This window comes from Rhinolophus sinicus, chromosome 18, assembly GCF_057876585.1.
Source record: "Rhinolophus sinicus isolate RSI-liver-muscle chromosome 18, RSI-T2T, whole genome shotgun sequence".
In the NCBI taxonomy this organism is placed as follows: domain Eukaryota; kingdom Metazoa; phylum Chordata; class Mammalia; order Chiroptera; family Rhinolophidae; genus Rhinolophus; species Rhinolophus sinicus.
The window spans coordinates 102,692,550-102,708,033 of NC_142518.1; the positions used below are offsets into that span (position 1 = coordinate 102,692,550).

Genomic DNA, 15,484 nt, shown 5'->3' on the forward strand with positions numbered 1-15,484 from the left:
TATAATTTAAGACCAGGTCTTGTTTAATAATATAATATAATATAATATAATATAATATAATATAATATAATATAATATAATATAATATAATATAATATAATAATATAATACTGGGTGTTATATTAATTTTTGCTCCAAAAGACACATTAGAGCTGATTGTCCGGCTATGTCTTATTTTCAGGGAAACCCAGTACATAGGCCCTCATGATTGAAGCTCACAGTAGCTGGGCAAATGTGGTTGATTTTAGTTTATGAGCCTAGAATTGGAATTCTTGTATCAGCCAAAAGATTTTGAAATGCTGTTTGACTTAAACTCAAACATGCTGGAGAACTGTCAAAGGGAACTTTCTCACCAATAAGAGTGTCCTCCCAGATATAAAAAAAAAGAAAGAAAAATGGTGTGGCTTCTTTATTTATGAATCACATAGTGCTTGCCTCTATCCGAGCCGCAATTTGAAAAGTGGAATAAAAAGTTGATGATTATCTAATTCATTTGGAGCTCTGAGTTTTCCAATTTGGTCACGTACAATGTGCAAAAAAATTAATAGTAGGTCAGACTCTCTGCTGTGTTGGCAAGACGGCCTCAGAGTCCCAGATTTCTACCAATGTAAGATTTACACTGCTCAGCAGACACTGCAGTGCACCTCTTTTTGCATTTCTATTTAAACAAGTGTTTGGATAAATGCTCTGATGTCACTGCTCAAAATAAAGACTGCCGCAAGACCCAACTGCAAGGATTTGTTTAACATTCTGTGCACATATCCCTGCAAAGCCAGCACATTTCCAAAGTTATTTCATAGCACAAACCTTCATCATAATAGTTAGGTCCCCCACACAAATCGGATGTCTCTGAAGCATTTCCTCCTGGCCGGTAATTTGTCATGTTACAGAGTTAGGTAGCTATGTCTTTATTTTCCATGTCAGTCTGCTCATCTGTTCCAAGTATGTCTGGCTCTCTAGCAATCACTGCTTTTGTTTTGTGAGAAAACATCCTTGCCCTCTCTCAAAGAAACCGTGACTCCTTAACCAAGGACAGAGTTTAGGTTTTTTATTAATCTACACTTACCTATACGAGTACATTACAATACATAGTAATAAAAATGACTATTCTTTGGGGGCTCCTAATCTGTCCTACATAATTTGTGGGGCCCAATGCAAAATGAAAACATGGAACCTGTTTAAAAGTATTAAGAATCGCAAGATGGTGACACCAGAGCATTAAACGAAATGCAGGGCCCTGGGAAATTGCACAGATCATGAGCCCATGAAACCAATCCTGCTAAGAGCTAATTTATTCTTTTAATAGCCCTTTGAGAAAACCATAATTATTTCTAGTTTGCAAGGGCAGAAACCAAAACTCAGAGAAATAAAGTACCATGAAAAATTAGACAGCTAGGACGTGGTAGAGCCAGGTCTATCTGGCTCTAAAACGAACCCCCTTTTACCTCCACAAGATATTGCAAACTATGACCCACAGGCCACATCCGGCCTGTAAGCTAAAGTTTTTAAAAAATATTTTAAATGGTCTAATAAAACCGAAAGAAGAATAATATTTCATGAAAGTTGAAAATTATGTAAAATTCAAATTTCAAAGTCCATAAAAATATTTTGGGTGTGGGGACATAGCTACACCCATTTGTTATTGATTGTCTGTGACTATTTTTGCACAACAGAGTTGAGTAATTGCAACTGACACCTTATGGCCCACAAAGCCTGAAAAAGGAACCCTTTACAGAAAAATGTTTGCCAACCCCTGCCCTCCTCCAGGCAGCCACTGAGCACACACTTGTTTGAAAAAAAAAATAAATGTATATTGTTGTGTCTGCTCGCTTGTGGGTCATGAAAACATTCACGAGGCAGGTAGAAATATAGAAGGAATATTTTTTTAAGTAAGAGGAGGGGCGGGGTGGGCAGAATCTGCTGGAAACTACTGCAAACTACAGCGTTGAGTCTTTAGTCTCAAGTTTTATATTTTCTAACCAGGATGTAAATTGCTTCGACCTCTAGTGGAATTTTCTGTTGAGTTTGGCTTTGTTCCTTGAAGTGGGGGAAGGTGTAGTTAAGCCGTTATCGCAATCTTTTCTTATGTTGTGTAGATTTAAGTTGGAGCCAGGAGTGGATCCCATACAGATGCAAAAACCTCTCCCAAGTCACAGGGCCAACCCTGGATGGAAGTAAACAGAATCATTGAAACTGGTATACATTAGCAAATGTATAGGAAGCAGAATCATTAAGGTCTGGCGGAAAGGAAGCAGAGAAAGAAAAGCTTTCAAAAAGTCCCAAGCTAAATTATGCTTGTAAAATGAAATTATACCAGAGATCCAAATCTCAAAATAGAAGATTTAGTGCCACCATTACAATGCCTCTGTCTTAACATATGCATATATTTAATTAGATATTTCCTCATCCTTAAATGTATTTTCCTTGGGCTACCTTAACAAGGTACCACAAACTGGGTGGCTTAAAACAACAGAAATGTGGTGTTTTCAGAGTTTTGGAGGCTAGAGGCTTGAAATCAAGGTGTTGGCAAACTTGGTTCTTTCTGAGGATTCTGAGGAAGAATCTGTTTCATGCCTCTCTCCTAGTTTCTAGTGGTTTCCTAGCAATCTTTGGTGTTTCTCGGCTTGTAGCTGCACCACTCCAATCTCAGCTTTTGTCATCATATGGCATTCTCCCTGTGTGTTTCTATCTTCACATGGCCATTTTCTTATAAGGACACCAGTCATATTGGATTCGGGACCCACTCTAGTCTGGTATGACCTCATCTCCACTAATTACATCAGCAGAGACTATTTCCAAATAAAGTGACATTCTCAGGTACTGGAGATTAGGAATTTAACATATCTTTTTATGGGGGGGAGGGAGGAGGGACACAATTCAACCCGTAACATTTACTACAATAAATAAATAAGTAGTAAACAAGCAAATAAATGAGCAAACGACCTACAACCTCATACCATTCCTCAGACTTTTCCTCATCCCTGGCCAGACCACAATCAATGCAGGAAGTATTTATGGAACATCTCCAAATCAATGTTCTCAGACCTACTTTTAACCTTCATTCTAACTAATTTCTCCAATCCCGGGAGCATCTTTGATGCCCAGTAGACTCTACCTCCAAACTCCTTTGTTCTAGTATTTATAACTCAAGATAAAGCAATGCAGTAGAGGATTCTTAGCTCACACACATTCTGAACTTTGGTATGTGCACCATGATGGCATTGCAGACTCCATTCATTCTGTCCACTTAAATCCCATTTTTATTTTGAATACGTGTCTCGTATATTTTTTAGATGCCATATACTTGATATTAGAGTAATACTTTATTGGAAATCCAAGACTATCGAGCACTTCATTGTATCATTTGAGTTTTCAAAAAGGCCTTTTGTAATTCTGAAACATTACGGTGTGCTTTGAATTCATGGCACAGTATTGTAGACTGCGTGGGCCCCACAACTGTTAGATACTTATTTAGCACTTTAATACTCAGCAACCACTTTCATCTTCAAAGTACTATCTCCTGATTTAGTTTTTCTAACTTTCTCTGAAGTAATTGTGCTATGCTTCCTCCTGTTTTATATTAAGGGAAAGAGAAGTAACGAGAGTAAATTACTTGTAGAGCATTACAGATCATTCTTGATGAGTTAGGAGCTAGCTAAGGTTGCCTAGTTTTGGCATAACAAGTAGGATATATTTATCAGCGGCCACCTCATAGCGTTCTAATTTTTCTTGTGTGGACCCTCTACTCATTGCATACCACTACCCAGCAGAGAGTGGCTGCTTAATACATTTTGGGAGAATGAATGAAAGGAAATAAAATACATTTTAATATCTAGAATGACTCAAGCACTAACTGAACTCATGTACATTCTGGTTGTTTTTCTTTTGTTCCATTGTCATGACAGTACTCCATGCTAGTTAATTCGCAAAATGACTTCCTCATACTGCCTACTTCTCTGCTGTTTTGTACCTCTGTCTCTGACGCAACTACATAGAGATTTCCATAATTGTGTGCCATGTTTAAAGTGCCTTCAAAGCCTTAGCATATAATGAAACCACCCAACCCAATTTCTACTGACGTTTTCAATCCTAAGTAGTCCTGATCCCTTTATTCCTGTCCTGTCATTCCTTGTATGCCCTCTGGCTACAGTTAATCAGATTAGAGGCAGGAACATGACCACAGGGTATATACTATGATGTGGCCTACCACACACAGGGGAAAAAATGACTACCCAAAGAAGAATAGGCTGAGCAAATCTGCTTCTTGTTCTTAGGAATTTGAGCTGAAAAAAGAATGTGGGGAATGAGGCCATTAGCAGTGCTAAATGGGAAAGGCTTTATGGAGAAGCCATGAACAGGTGAGAGTTACGAGATTCACGAGAAAGTGGAAACTATAGGTAGAGAGGAGTTAAAAGGTAAAGAAAAATACATGGGACCAAAGATTTCCCTCCTTGGTCATTTAGAGTTTAACACATTAATTCCTTGTTGTTTTCTAGCCATATATTGTCATCAGTTTAGCAATTTCAAAGTTGACATAGATAACCCTTCTACACCCTGCCCTCTTAGTTCCATGACATTTTCACTTCTGAAGGTCTTGGCCTCCATTCCACCTGGGCCACTCATTCACTCATTGCATAATTCTGCCCTTAAAGTTGTCATCCCCATAACTGCGTCACTGCAAAGACTGAACTAACAAATCACCCAGTTTGGGCTATTACAATATTAATAGCAAAATATGATGATTGCTCTGACTAGTGAGCTAGCAGTAGAAATGGGTACAGGAGTGTTCCATTTTGGATTAGTTTATAATCTTGAGTAACATAATATAATTTGGGATTTGTTTTGATGGTAGTAGAGCCAACAGGATATGCTGATGCACTGGATGGAGGTAGTGGTAAGGGGAGTGATCAAGCATGACAACACACTTGTCATGAGCAACCGAGTGAATACCATTTACTGAGGTGAAGAGCAGTTCTTGGAAACTGAGTTCAGTTTGAAAAGAGGAAATGTGAAGTGGGCAGTTGCATACATGAGTGTGAAGTTCAAAGGGGACGTCAAAGCCACAGATGTAAATTTGGAAAACAGTACCATATAGAGGATAGTTAAAGCTATAAATCTGAATCACCAAGGTTTTGAGCGTAGAGAACAAAGAGAAGACAACAAAGCACTGAGCTCTGGAACACTGCAACCTTTATCATTTAGGAAGAGGAAGAAGAACCAGGGAAGGATATTTATGAGTGTCTAATGAGGTAGGTGGGAGCATAAGGCATGGACCAAAGGATATGGTCATACAGACACTAGCAAGAAAAGGAAAATAGTGTTAGTGTGAAAAAGCAAGTCACTGTGATTTCTGGCTAGAAGGTTATGAGTCAGCTCACCAATCAGTATATTAATCAGTATACAAAGGTCAGACAATTAAGTCCACAAACTCATCTTAGAAAAAGTGCTACTGTTGCGGAAAACAACGAGGACCGAGAAACGCAAGCGGCACACAGAGATCAGGGAGAACACAGCTTTATTTCGCGGCGGGCTCAGTGGGTTCGTTCCCAAAGGCTGAGAACTCACCGGGGTCGGGCATTTGGTTATATAATATCGGGCTTTAGGGTTTTGGGAGGGTTTGCGCCATTGTTCTTGCGGCGATAGGGGACTGGTTAAAGCTGGCTGGGGTGCCGGGAAAGCCTCTAACAGCTGTTATCGCCGGTGACTACTCTAATGTGCTGGGAAAGTTCCTAGCAGCTATGGTCACTGGGAACTGCTCCAACACTACATACCTCATTGCTGAATATCACTACAGTCACCTTTGAAGTACTCCCCTTGGGAAGCTATGCACTGATGCCAGAACCTAGTCCACCCTTCAAAGCAATTTTGGAACTATTCTTTTTGGAATGGCAATCAGAGCTGTCATCGTATTATCCTTGATGTCCTGAATGTCATCTGTGGGGGCAGAGCCCCAGAAAGTAGTTTCCAGGCTCTCGGCCTCACATAGACAGGTGCTGGCTCAGGTAGTAAATGGCCATCAACTGTGATTGCATGGCCATCAGCTGTGGCTAGTTGGCCATCATCTGTAACCAGTGAGCCATTGGCCACAATATAACTGCTGTGGCTATGCTAGGGAGAGAGGAGAGAAAGAATGGGGGCTAGCAAGAAGATGGCGGCTGGGCTGGCAAGTGTGGATGGCGGTTTGCGGACAGTGTGGATCAAGCCTCCAGTGAGAGTATAGTGCCGCCAGAGAGAATATAGTGGTATGACTCCCCTACCTATGGCTCCGTGGGTGTTCCTTTTTGGCCTCACCATATCCTGCGTTCTTGTATAAGGGGTGGGAGCAGAGACCCCGCAGGCCGCCCAGCACGACAAATGGCGCAGCGAGCAGGGTATGGTGGAGCAGTTTGTGCATATGAACACCCAGTCTGAGGAAGACCAGGAGGAGCACCTGCTGGAGAGCTGGACCCCCGTGGAGGGGTGGGAGGACGTGGACGGTTCTCCCACCAGCACAGGAAAAGCCATGCAGCTGCTGGAGAGATGGAGCCCCGTGGAGAGGTGGAAAGATGTGGACGGTTTCCCAACCAGCACAGGCCGGAGAAAGCAAAGGTCGTTGTGGCCATGTGGGCTGGGAAGTTCCTGCTCAGGCAGCCCGGATGCAGGACTTGTAGTCCCAGAAGGTAACGCTTGCTGAGTCCTCCATGGGAGATGAGGGTGAGGTCAAGGTCGTCCCTCACCCCCAGGACAGCCCTGGAGAAATGACTATGTACTATGGGGAATTGCCTTCCATCCCTAATTTAATGGACAACTTGACTGTTTGTTTGGGAACATACCACCATGTAGTGGAACTGGGGGATATTTGCTTTTGTGTCTTGACTGGCCACCATTGAGAATATGTAAGCACCTTGATTGTGAGTCGCTATTGTTCCAGCAGGGTACCCCGAGAGGCCCAGAGAGAGTGGCAGTGCCCTGAGAGCCCTGGCTGTGTCCAGGAAGTGTGGCTGTGCCCACAGAGAGTGGCAGTGCCCTGAGAGGCCTGGCTGTGTCCAGGAAGTGTGGCTGTGCCCACAGAGAGTGGCAGTGCCCTGAGAGCCCTGGCTGAGTCCAGGAAGTCTGGCTGAGCCCTGAAGATACCCTGGCTGTGCCCAGGAAGTCGGGCTGTTCCCAGAGAGAGTGGCAGTGCCCTGAGAGCCCTGGCTGAGTCCAGAAAGTCTGGCTGAGCCCTGAAGATACCCTGGCTGTGCCCAGGAAGTCGGGCTGTTCCCAGAGAGAGTGGCAGTGCCCTGAGAAACCTTGGCTGTGTCCGGGAAGACAGGTGGTACCCTAAGAAGTCCAGGAAGTCTGGCTGTGCCCAGAAGCACTGGTGGTGCCCTGAGAAACCCTGGCTGTGTCCAGGAAGACAGGTGGTACCCTAAGAAGTCCAGGAAGTCTGGCTGTGCCCAGAAGTACTGGTGGTGCCCTGAGAAACCCTGGCTGTGCCCGGAGAGCCTGGCTATGTCCAGGATATTGCATTCACCCCCAGGCTCCTCGCACAGATCCCCTCGCGGAAGACGCTTGTCGCGTAGATTGTGAGGCGAGAGCCTGTAGGGGTGGAGTGTGGGGGCAGAGCCCCAGAAAGTAGTTTCCAGGCTCTCGGCCTCACATAGACAGGTGCTGGCTCAGGTAGTAAATGGCCATCAACTGTGATTGCATGGCCATCAGCTGTGGCTAGTTGGCCATCAGCTGTAACCAGTGAGCCATTGGCCACTAATATAACTGCTGTGGCTACGCTAGCAGAGGGGAGAAGAGGGAGAAGAATGGGGGCTAGCAAGAAGATGGCGGCTGGGCTGGCAAGCGTGGATGGCGGTTTGCGGACAGTGTGGATCAAGCCTCCAGTGAGAGTATAGTGCCGCCAGAGAGAATATAGTGGTATGACTCCCCTACCTATGGCTCCGTGGGTGTTCCTTTTTGGCCTCACCATATCCTGCGTTCTTGTATGGGGAGCAGGAGCAGAGACCGAGCAGGGTCTCCCGCACGAAATCATCAAAATGGCTTCCTTTCAATATTTCCTTTATCTTCGGGGAAAGAAAGAAGTCATTGGGGGCCAGATCAGGTGAGTAGGGAGGGTGTTCCAATACAGTTATTTGTTTACTGGCTAAAATCTCCCTCACAGACAGTGCCTGTGAACTGGTGCATTGTTGTGATGGAAGAGCCATGAATTGTTGGCCAAAAGTTCAGGTCGTCTCACTTTTTCATGCAGCCTTTTCAGCACTTCCAAATAGTAAACTTGGTTACCTGTTTGTCCAGTTGGTACAAATTCATGATGAATAATGCCTCTGATATCAAAAAAGGTTAGCAACAGCGTTGCAACAAGTTCACGAACTTAATTGTCAGACCTCGGATATTTTAATTGCATGGATTTGGGTCACCAGTGCTTGCTCCAAAAACCAAAAAATGCACACACACTAAACAACAATAACAACAACAACACACACTTGCCATCCCTGTTTGTTTTGATAAAGATAATATTTAGAGATAAACTGAGCAGCAGTAATCTGACTCATGTCCTCAGTTTTATTTTCTAATTATCTCATTTTTGACCTTTTTCAAAAGGAAGATTATTTACAACTAGATACTTTTCAAGTAAATGTAAACTTCTAATATACTTTAATGACATCAATTTCCCTAGAAAACCACCCCCCTTTCCATCCAAATCAAGATTAAGTACTTTTCTTCCTTGTTGCTGAAACATCCTCTCTGTGTCTCCAACAAAACATTATAAAATTGCATTACAATTATCTGCTTATGTGTCTCTCCCCACCATAGTGTAAACTCCTTACAGATAAGAACTATGTTATATACATCTCTTTACTTACAATTTTTAGCCCAGAGCCTCAGCCAGTATATTCATTTATCGAACAAACATGTATCAAACACTTGCTAACTCTATGATTAGGAAACTCCATTGCTCACAGGTTTTCCTTTGTAACAAGCTTAGGGGGAAAAAACCAGTTATTTCTGAAATGGAATTCTGTACTAGCCCTTCTAGATAAGACGAAGGCAAATTTAAAAGACAGCTGCATCATATAATGAAAAGGAGTTTAGAAGTCCCGACTTCTATTTCTCTGTGTCTCTAAAAGTTGTTATGACTCAGGGCTAAATACTTCTCCACATTGAAGAGTTGAGACCAAAATTCTATGATTATTTTAGCAATTAACTTATCCTGCATGCTAATTGTGACTTCCAATACTTCATAACTCTATTTGGGGAAGAGAAAATGAGGATTTTTATTCTACACCAGCATTAAAATCTGAGCAAATCATTATGGAGCAGCTGACTTACAAAGACATGCCGAACACATATTCGGGCATTGCATTTCCCTTTGACAGACTGTAGGAGGCGAAGTGCTCCCTAAAAGTCCTTCTAATGTTACAGCTCCTCATTTATGTGTTAATTTTTCAAGGAGTCAGACTCTTTCATCTTAACTTCACTTGTTGCAATTTATTCTATCACCATAGGAAGATAAAGAGCCGGAGCAATAAACCATTAATATTAGGGAACCCTCTTGATATTTCCTGCTTTTATGTTCAAATGGAAATTTTGCATATCAGCTTTCCTCCATGCTTTATTTCAGACCGTTAATTCGATTAAAATATTTCATATTGAGACACATTAATAAATGACTTAACAGATCGTCTTAATTTTTCAAAAAGCAATTCATAGATATAGGAAGTCCTAGGTTATCATGCAGAATTTTTTTTTTCAGTGAGGTAAAACAAAGTTTAATTAAAATCCACATGCCTGATTTTAGCCAATTATTTTAATCTCTTCCTCTATTTGGGCTAATAAATGTATCAACATGGACCACTTCAAATTTTACTCCATTTTTTTTATAGAAGTGCAACAGGGATGAAAAGCAATGAAGGAGAATTTTAGTGCAGTATTGCCAGTTCTGAAAATTGCAAAGAAAAATTGAAGGGCTAGGTGGGGAACATGCCTTTTCCATCATTTTTTTAAAATCCAAAAACAAAACCAAAAAATTATTTACTCTTTGGTTCATTTCCCCATAGACTACTTCTCTGATTTTATAATGGGAACCCACAAGAAAATCAGATTTGTTTTATGGATACTGATTTTGAAAGTATAGTTCTTAATATGCATATATTGCATAGCAAATGTGTTAATCATAGTTACTATACTTCTTCCACCAGTCCTCAGTGCCAAATAGGTTCCCTCTCTGTGTCCATACATAGGTACTAAAATCATTAAAAACTATTTTTGAATCTGAGATCCTGCACACATTAAGTCCTGTAATAAAGTTGGAAAAGGAGGCACAGGATGCTTCCTCTGGATAAAGAGTTTATGATTAACTTCTATTTACATTTGTTCAGCTACTGGAAGTACTAACAACTGCGTAGTACTGTATCTTCTCAAACTACACATTCCTAGTCATTGTCATGCTACTTGTGTAACCAAGTGAATACATGAATTACATGTGCACTAACTTCTGAGGTGGTTCTTAATTGAGTTCTTGTAAAAGTCACTTTAAATTTATAATGATGACTGACCTCCAGGGAATGCAACTGTCAAGACACAAAGAAGGCTGTCCAGGGACTGAGAGAAAGACAAGCCTTCATTATGCAAATACTGTGTTTTCTAGTTCAGTTATTCAGTCATTCTAGTTCAGTTCAGTTATTCCTTTATTGCCCTAAAAATACATAAATATTCTAATTGCAGCTTTTATGCAGAATACACCCAAGAGCTTGTAGCCTGGTTGGTGAAAGGACCCTGAAGAATATTAAATAGAGAGATACATGTGAAGAATAATCCATATTTTTAAAACACATTGCAATAGACAAGGGCATTCTACATGGCTGTCCTCTGCTTCAGCACTCTCACATGAGTAGTAGCATAGTGTTAAAGACCAAGATAGCTGAGAATCTTATCTGAGGGCTTCAGGAAACTCAGAGCCAGAGCCTGCATCCTGTTTTTTTTCTAGGGCCTCTTATCTTAGGTCTTTGTGCAGTTGGCAACCTACTCTGAATCCCCCAAATAGACACAGGTATTTGTACCTGTCTAGACCTGCTTGCAATTGGAACTATCCCTCAGTAACCACTCTGAGTTTATGCAAATCCCTGAGGTCATGCTAGAATGGAATTCACATTAAGCTGCAATGCTAAAATACAAGGAAATGCTCACATCTATTGGAAAACTAAAATATGAGGTCAGACACTTAAGTTCGAGAACTCATCCTAGAAAAAGTGCTACATATCTCATTGCTGAATATATCACTATGGTCACCTTCGAAGTGCTCCCCTTGGGAAGCTATGCACTGATGCCAGCACCTAGTCCACTCTTCAAAGCAGTTGTGGAACTCTTTTTCTGGAATGGGCATCAGAGTTTTTGTCATATTACCTACCCTTGATGTCCTGAATGTCATCCAAATGTCTTCCTTTCCATATTTCCTTTATCTTCAGGTAAAGAAAGAAGTCACTGGGGGCCAGATCAGGTGAGTAGGGAGGGTGTTCCAATACAGTGATTTGTTTCCTGGCTAAAATCTCCCTCACAGACAGTGCTGTGTGAGCTGGTGCATTGTCGTGATGCAAGAGCCATGAATTGTTGGTGAAAAGCTCAGGTCGTCTCACTTTTTCACGCAGCTTTATTATCACTTCCAAATAATAAACTTGGTGAACTGTCTGTTCACTTGGTGCAAATTCATAATGAATAATCCCTGTCATATCAAAAAAAGGTTAGTAACAGCGTTGCAACAAGTTTGCGAACTTAATTGTCAGACCCCGTAGTCCTTAGTAGTAACAAGGAGAGTCACGAACGGGGAAGAATGAGAGTAGGTGGGCAAGGTTATGGTTCTCTCATTATTTTCCCACCTCCTACTCATTACCATCATCATAGTGCAAACAATTATGTGAACACACAATGAGCAGCTGCTATGGGCCAAATACAGTGCTGTCTTCTTTAGGGGATCGCGATAGGTGGGGAATACTTAAGAAGGGCTGTAGAGCCAGACTGTGTTTGAATGCCAGCCTCAATATTTACAAGTTTGGGTAAATTACTAAACTTCCTTGAACACTGTTTTTTTTCATTTATATAATACTGTGCGCCTGTGGAATGCAGAACAATGGCCCCCCAAGTACAACCATACCTTAAAATCCCCAAAGCCAGTGAATATGTTATTCACTGGAAGAAGGCACATTGCAGATGTGATTAAGGACTTTAAGAGATGAGATTATCTGGGATTATGAAGTAGGCGCCATGTAATTCCATAGGTCCTTAAAAATTGAGAATTTTTCCCAGCTGTGCTCAGAGAGAGACGCAGAGATGACATCATGAGAAGGACTTGGCACACCATTGTTGGCTTTGAAGATAGAAGGAGCCCACAAGCTGAGAATGTGTGAGATCTTTAGAACCTGGAAAAGGCAAGGAGATGAATTATCCCCTAGAGTCTCCAAAAAGGCACTAAGTCTTGTCAATACCTTGTCTTAAACCCAGTGAGACCATTTCAGACTTCAGACCTCCAGACCTGGAAGCTAATCGCTTTGCGTTGTTTCACTTTGTGGTAATTTATTGTTTGGTATTTGTTACAGCTGCCATAGGAAACAGTACTTCTTGGAGTCATTATGAGGATTTAGTAAGTGATTATATGTAAAAGACTTAGATTTATGTGTGGCACATACTATGTATTATTTAAGCATCAATTACATTATTATTATTATCCAAAAAATAAGACAGTAACTAGTAGGGAAGTAGGGGAAATGGATATAAGCACAACGAATGAGAACATATCAAACAGGATTAAGATTTATATTAACGTGCTGTGGAAGATAGGAAGTAGGAATCACTAAATTACAGAGATGGCATTGGAAGAAAACCTAAGAGAAAGAGTGGAACTTGGTCAGATAAAGGGGAGAGAACTCAAGCAGAGGGAGCAGCAGAAGTTAACGTGTGAAAATAGAACAGCCAGGAAATTGGTGTGGCTCCTCTTTAACACCCCACAACTTCTTTCTCCAATGTTATATCTCATCCTGTATAGAACTATGTGGAAAAGACAATATGTAACATAGGCAAGCTCATACTGCTGAAATTAAGTACTATTCCAGGGCCAACCGAAAGGCATATATATTATGTGCCTTAATTTCTGCCAATCTTGGTAGCTGTGAACTTGGCTTCTCAGCTGTGATCACAGAGATGGATTGCTACGGCAAGTAGTACTACAAAATTTTAAGTAAACCTCTGTGCACTACCTTTTGTACTCTGCCTACGTCATTCTTCTATGTGTTACTGAAATACACAGAAATGACTTCAACATAGCCTTATACCTTTTAAACTAAACCTGAGGATCACTTAAGAGCTTTCACGTTAAAGAAACAAAAGGAAGCAATAAATATACTGCTGAATGTATCAGTGGGAATAATTTTGTGAGACCTTTGAGAATCTCATTTAGGATAGGTTTATATCTCAGATCAATGATCAATCTGTAATAGTCCACACTAACCTGAGACTCTTTACTCTCCAATCCAAGCAGTTTTCATCACATTCCCCTAGTATGAAATTTGTAATGGCTTGTATTGCCCATCCTGTCAGATTCAGTTACTCGTCCATGAATTTCCAGACACTCCCTAATCAGATTCCATTCTATCCATGCAATAGTGACTCTCCTCTCACTCTCTCCGCTACACATCTTGCACTTTCAGCAGCCCAGGTTTCCCACTGTCCACTCAGGAAGCCACATTTATTATGACATCTAGACCCTTGCTTGAGCTCCTTTTCTGTCAACCTCTGCCACCTCTACACACGTACATACGTTCTAGTGTTCCAAATCAAACTGCCCTGTCAAAGTTTAGTTCATGGTTGACACCATCCACGACAACTCTCAATATTTCATTCCTTGATGTTTTCCCTCTGCCCAGAACTGGCCTCAACACACTTTGTTCATTCCTGACTTTGAGCTTTTGTGCATTCTGTTTCCTCTCTGTTCCACCAATCCCTCATGCCTCCTCCTTTTACGTTAAAATCAGCAAACTCCTAAATAATCTCATCAATCTTATGAAGTCCTTTACTGCAAGAACCATTGGGAACTTTAGGCAAGAATTTGGCCTCTAGAAACAAGTAGAAACAAATACCTGGTGTCTCCTGGACCCTGTAACATGTGCCTTTTTCCTTTGCTGATTTAAATGTATGCCTTTTCATTGTAATAAACTATAACCATGACTTAAAAAAAAAAAAATTGGCCTCTAGTATTATGCTTTTGCAAATATCTGCTGATGGTCTTCATGCCTTGCCAAGAGATAGTGCTGTACTTTCAGATACTTGTGCCTCCAGTAACTCAGAAAAGCTTTGATTCTCACCAGACCTGAGTCTCTCTTCAGGGGACATTTGCGTGCGTGGTTTCACTTCCTCAGGCAGTCCCTATTCAGGCAGTTCAGGAGTAGCTTGATGTCACTTCATCTCACCATCTCCACTAGCTCCTCCTGAATTATACTCAAAAGATTTCATAACTGTGTTCTACCCCTTTTATGAGTACTGTCATCGCTGTGTTTACTCCTTAACACAAGACCTGCTAATAAAGGTATTACCTCTTAAATGTGAATGCCCGGTGCTGAGCCTCCTACTCTGCCCCAGGACCTTCCCAACCACCCATAATTCCTTTCTCTAGGTAAACCAGAGCATGAAGGATCAAATTACTCAGACTGAGGATGCCTAACTGTATAGCTAGTGTGGGGGGCGGGGGGGAGGAAGAAATACATAAATAAGCAAAATCCCTTAGTTCCCTCCCGCTAAGTAATGGCTCCCTGAGGGATCAATTTCAAAGCTTCCCAGACCAGGCTCTTTGCTGGCTCCTAAGGACGAGGTAGTGCACCACCTGTGCCAGCCAGGCACTGTTTCAGGCCCATGAATGTGTTGGACCTGCCTGAGAGTAGGGGTGAGGGAACCCAAGGGACTTTCCTAAGCTCGCACAGCTTGTGAGTTGGGGTTTGCATGGGTCTCCCGGGTCCGTGCTCTTCAAACCCTGTGCTGTTCTCACTCAAGCCCCAAGTCATCTGTGGGTACAATGAGGCAATGAGACAAGACATTTTATAGGATCCATGCTACCTCTAAAGGGTCATGAATCTGGTCCGAAGACATTCTGCTCTACCACTCTTTTCTAGCTTGCTTTTTAACTGCTCAGATTACTCGTGGGTAGTATAATCGTATAAAGTAGAAAGGGTATTCATTGCTATATGAGGTTTCAAGCCCACCACCCAAACTGCAGAGAGGTATCGGTTATGTTTCTCTGTGCACCCACAACTAAATACTTCCATCCCTCACTACATAAAGCCTCCTTGCAATATCTTGAACTCTCCAGCACAAATGCTCACATTTTCCCAAGGCTGCTTATTGTCATTGGCTGTCACTCATCCTTCCCAGGCTGTGTATGTCTGTACACAGCAGCTGGAAGTCTAGCTTCCAAAAAGAAGTCTGAAGTTGGCTGCTTTGTAACTTATCTACCTGAACTACAGTCCTCACAGCA

General features: G+C 41.7%; 1 protein-coding gene across 2 annotated transcripts in view; it reads left to right on the forward strand.

The window, feature by feature from the left end:
• Positions 1-15,484, forward strand: part of LOC141569587 (endogenous retrovirus group K member 5 Gag polyprotein-like) — a 579,116-nt gene that overhangs the window by 455,274 nt on the left and 108,358 nt on the right. The gene's annotated exons all lie outside the window — the stretch shown is intronic.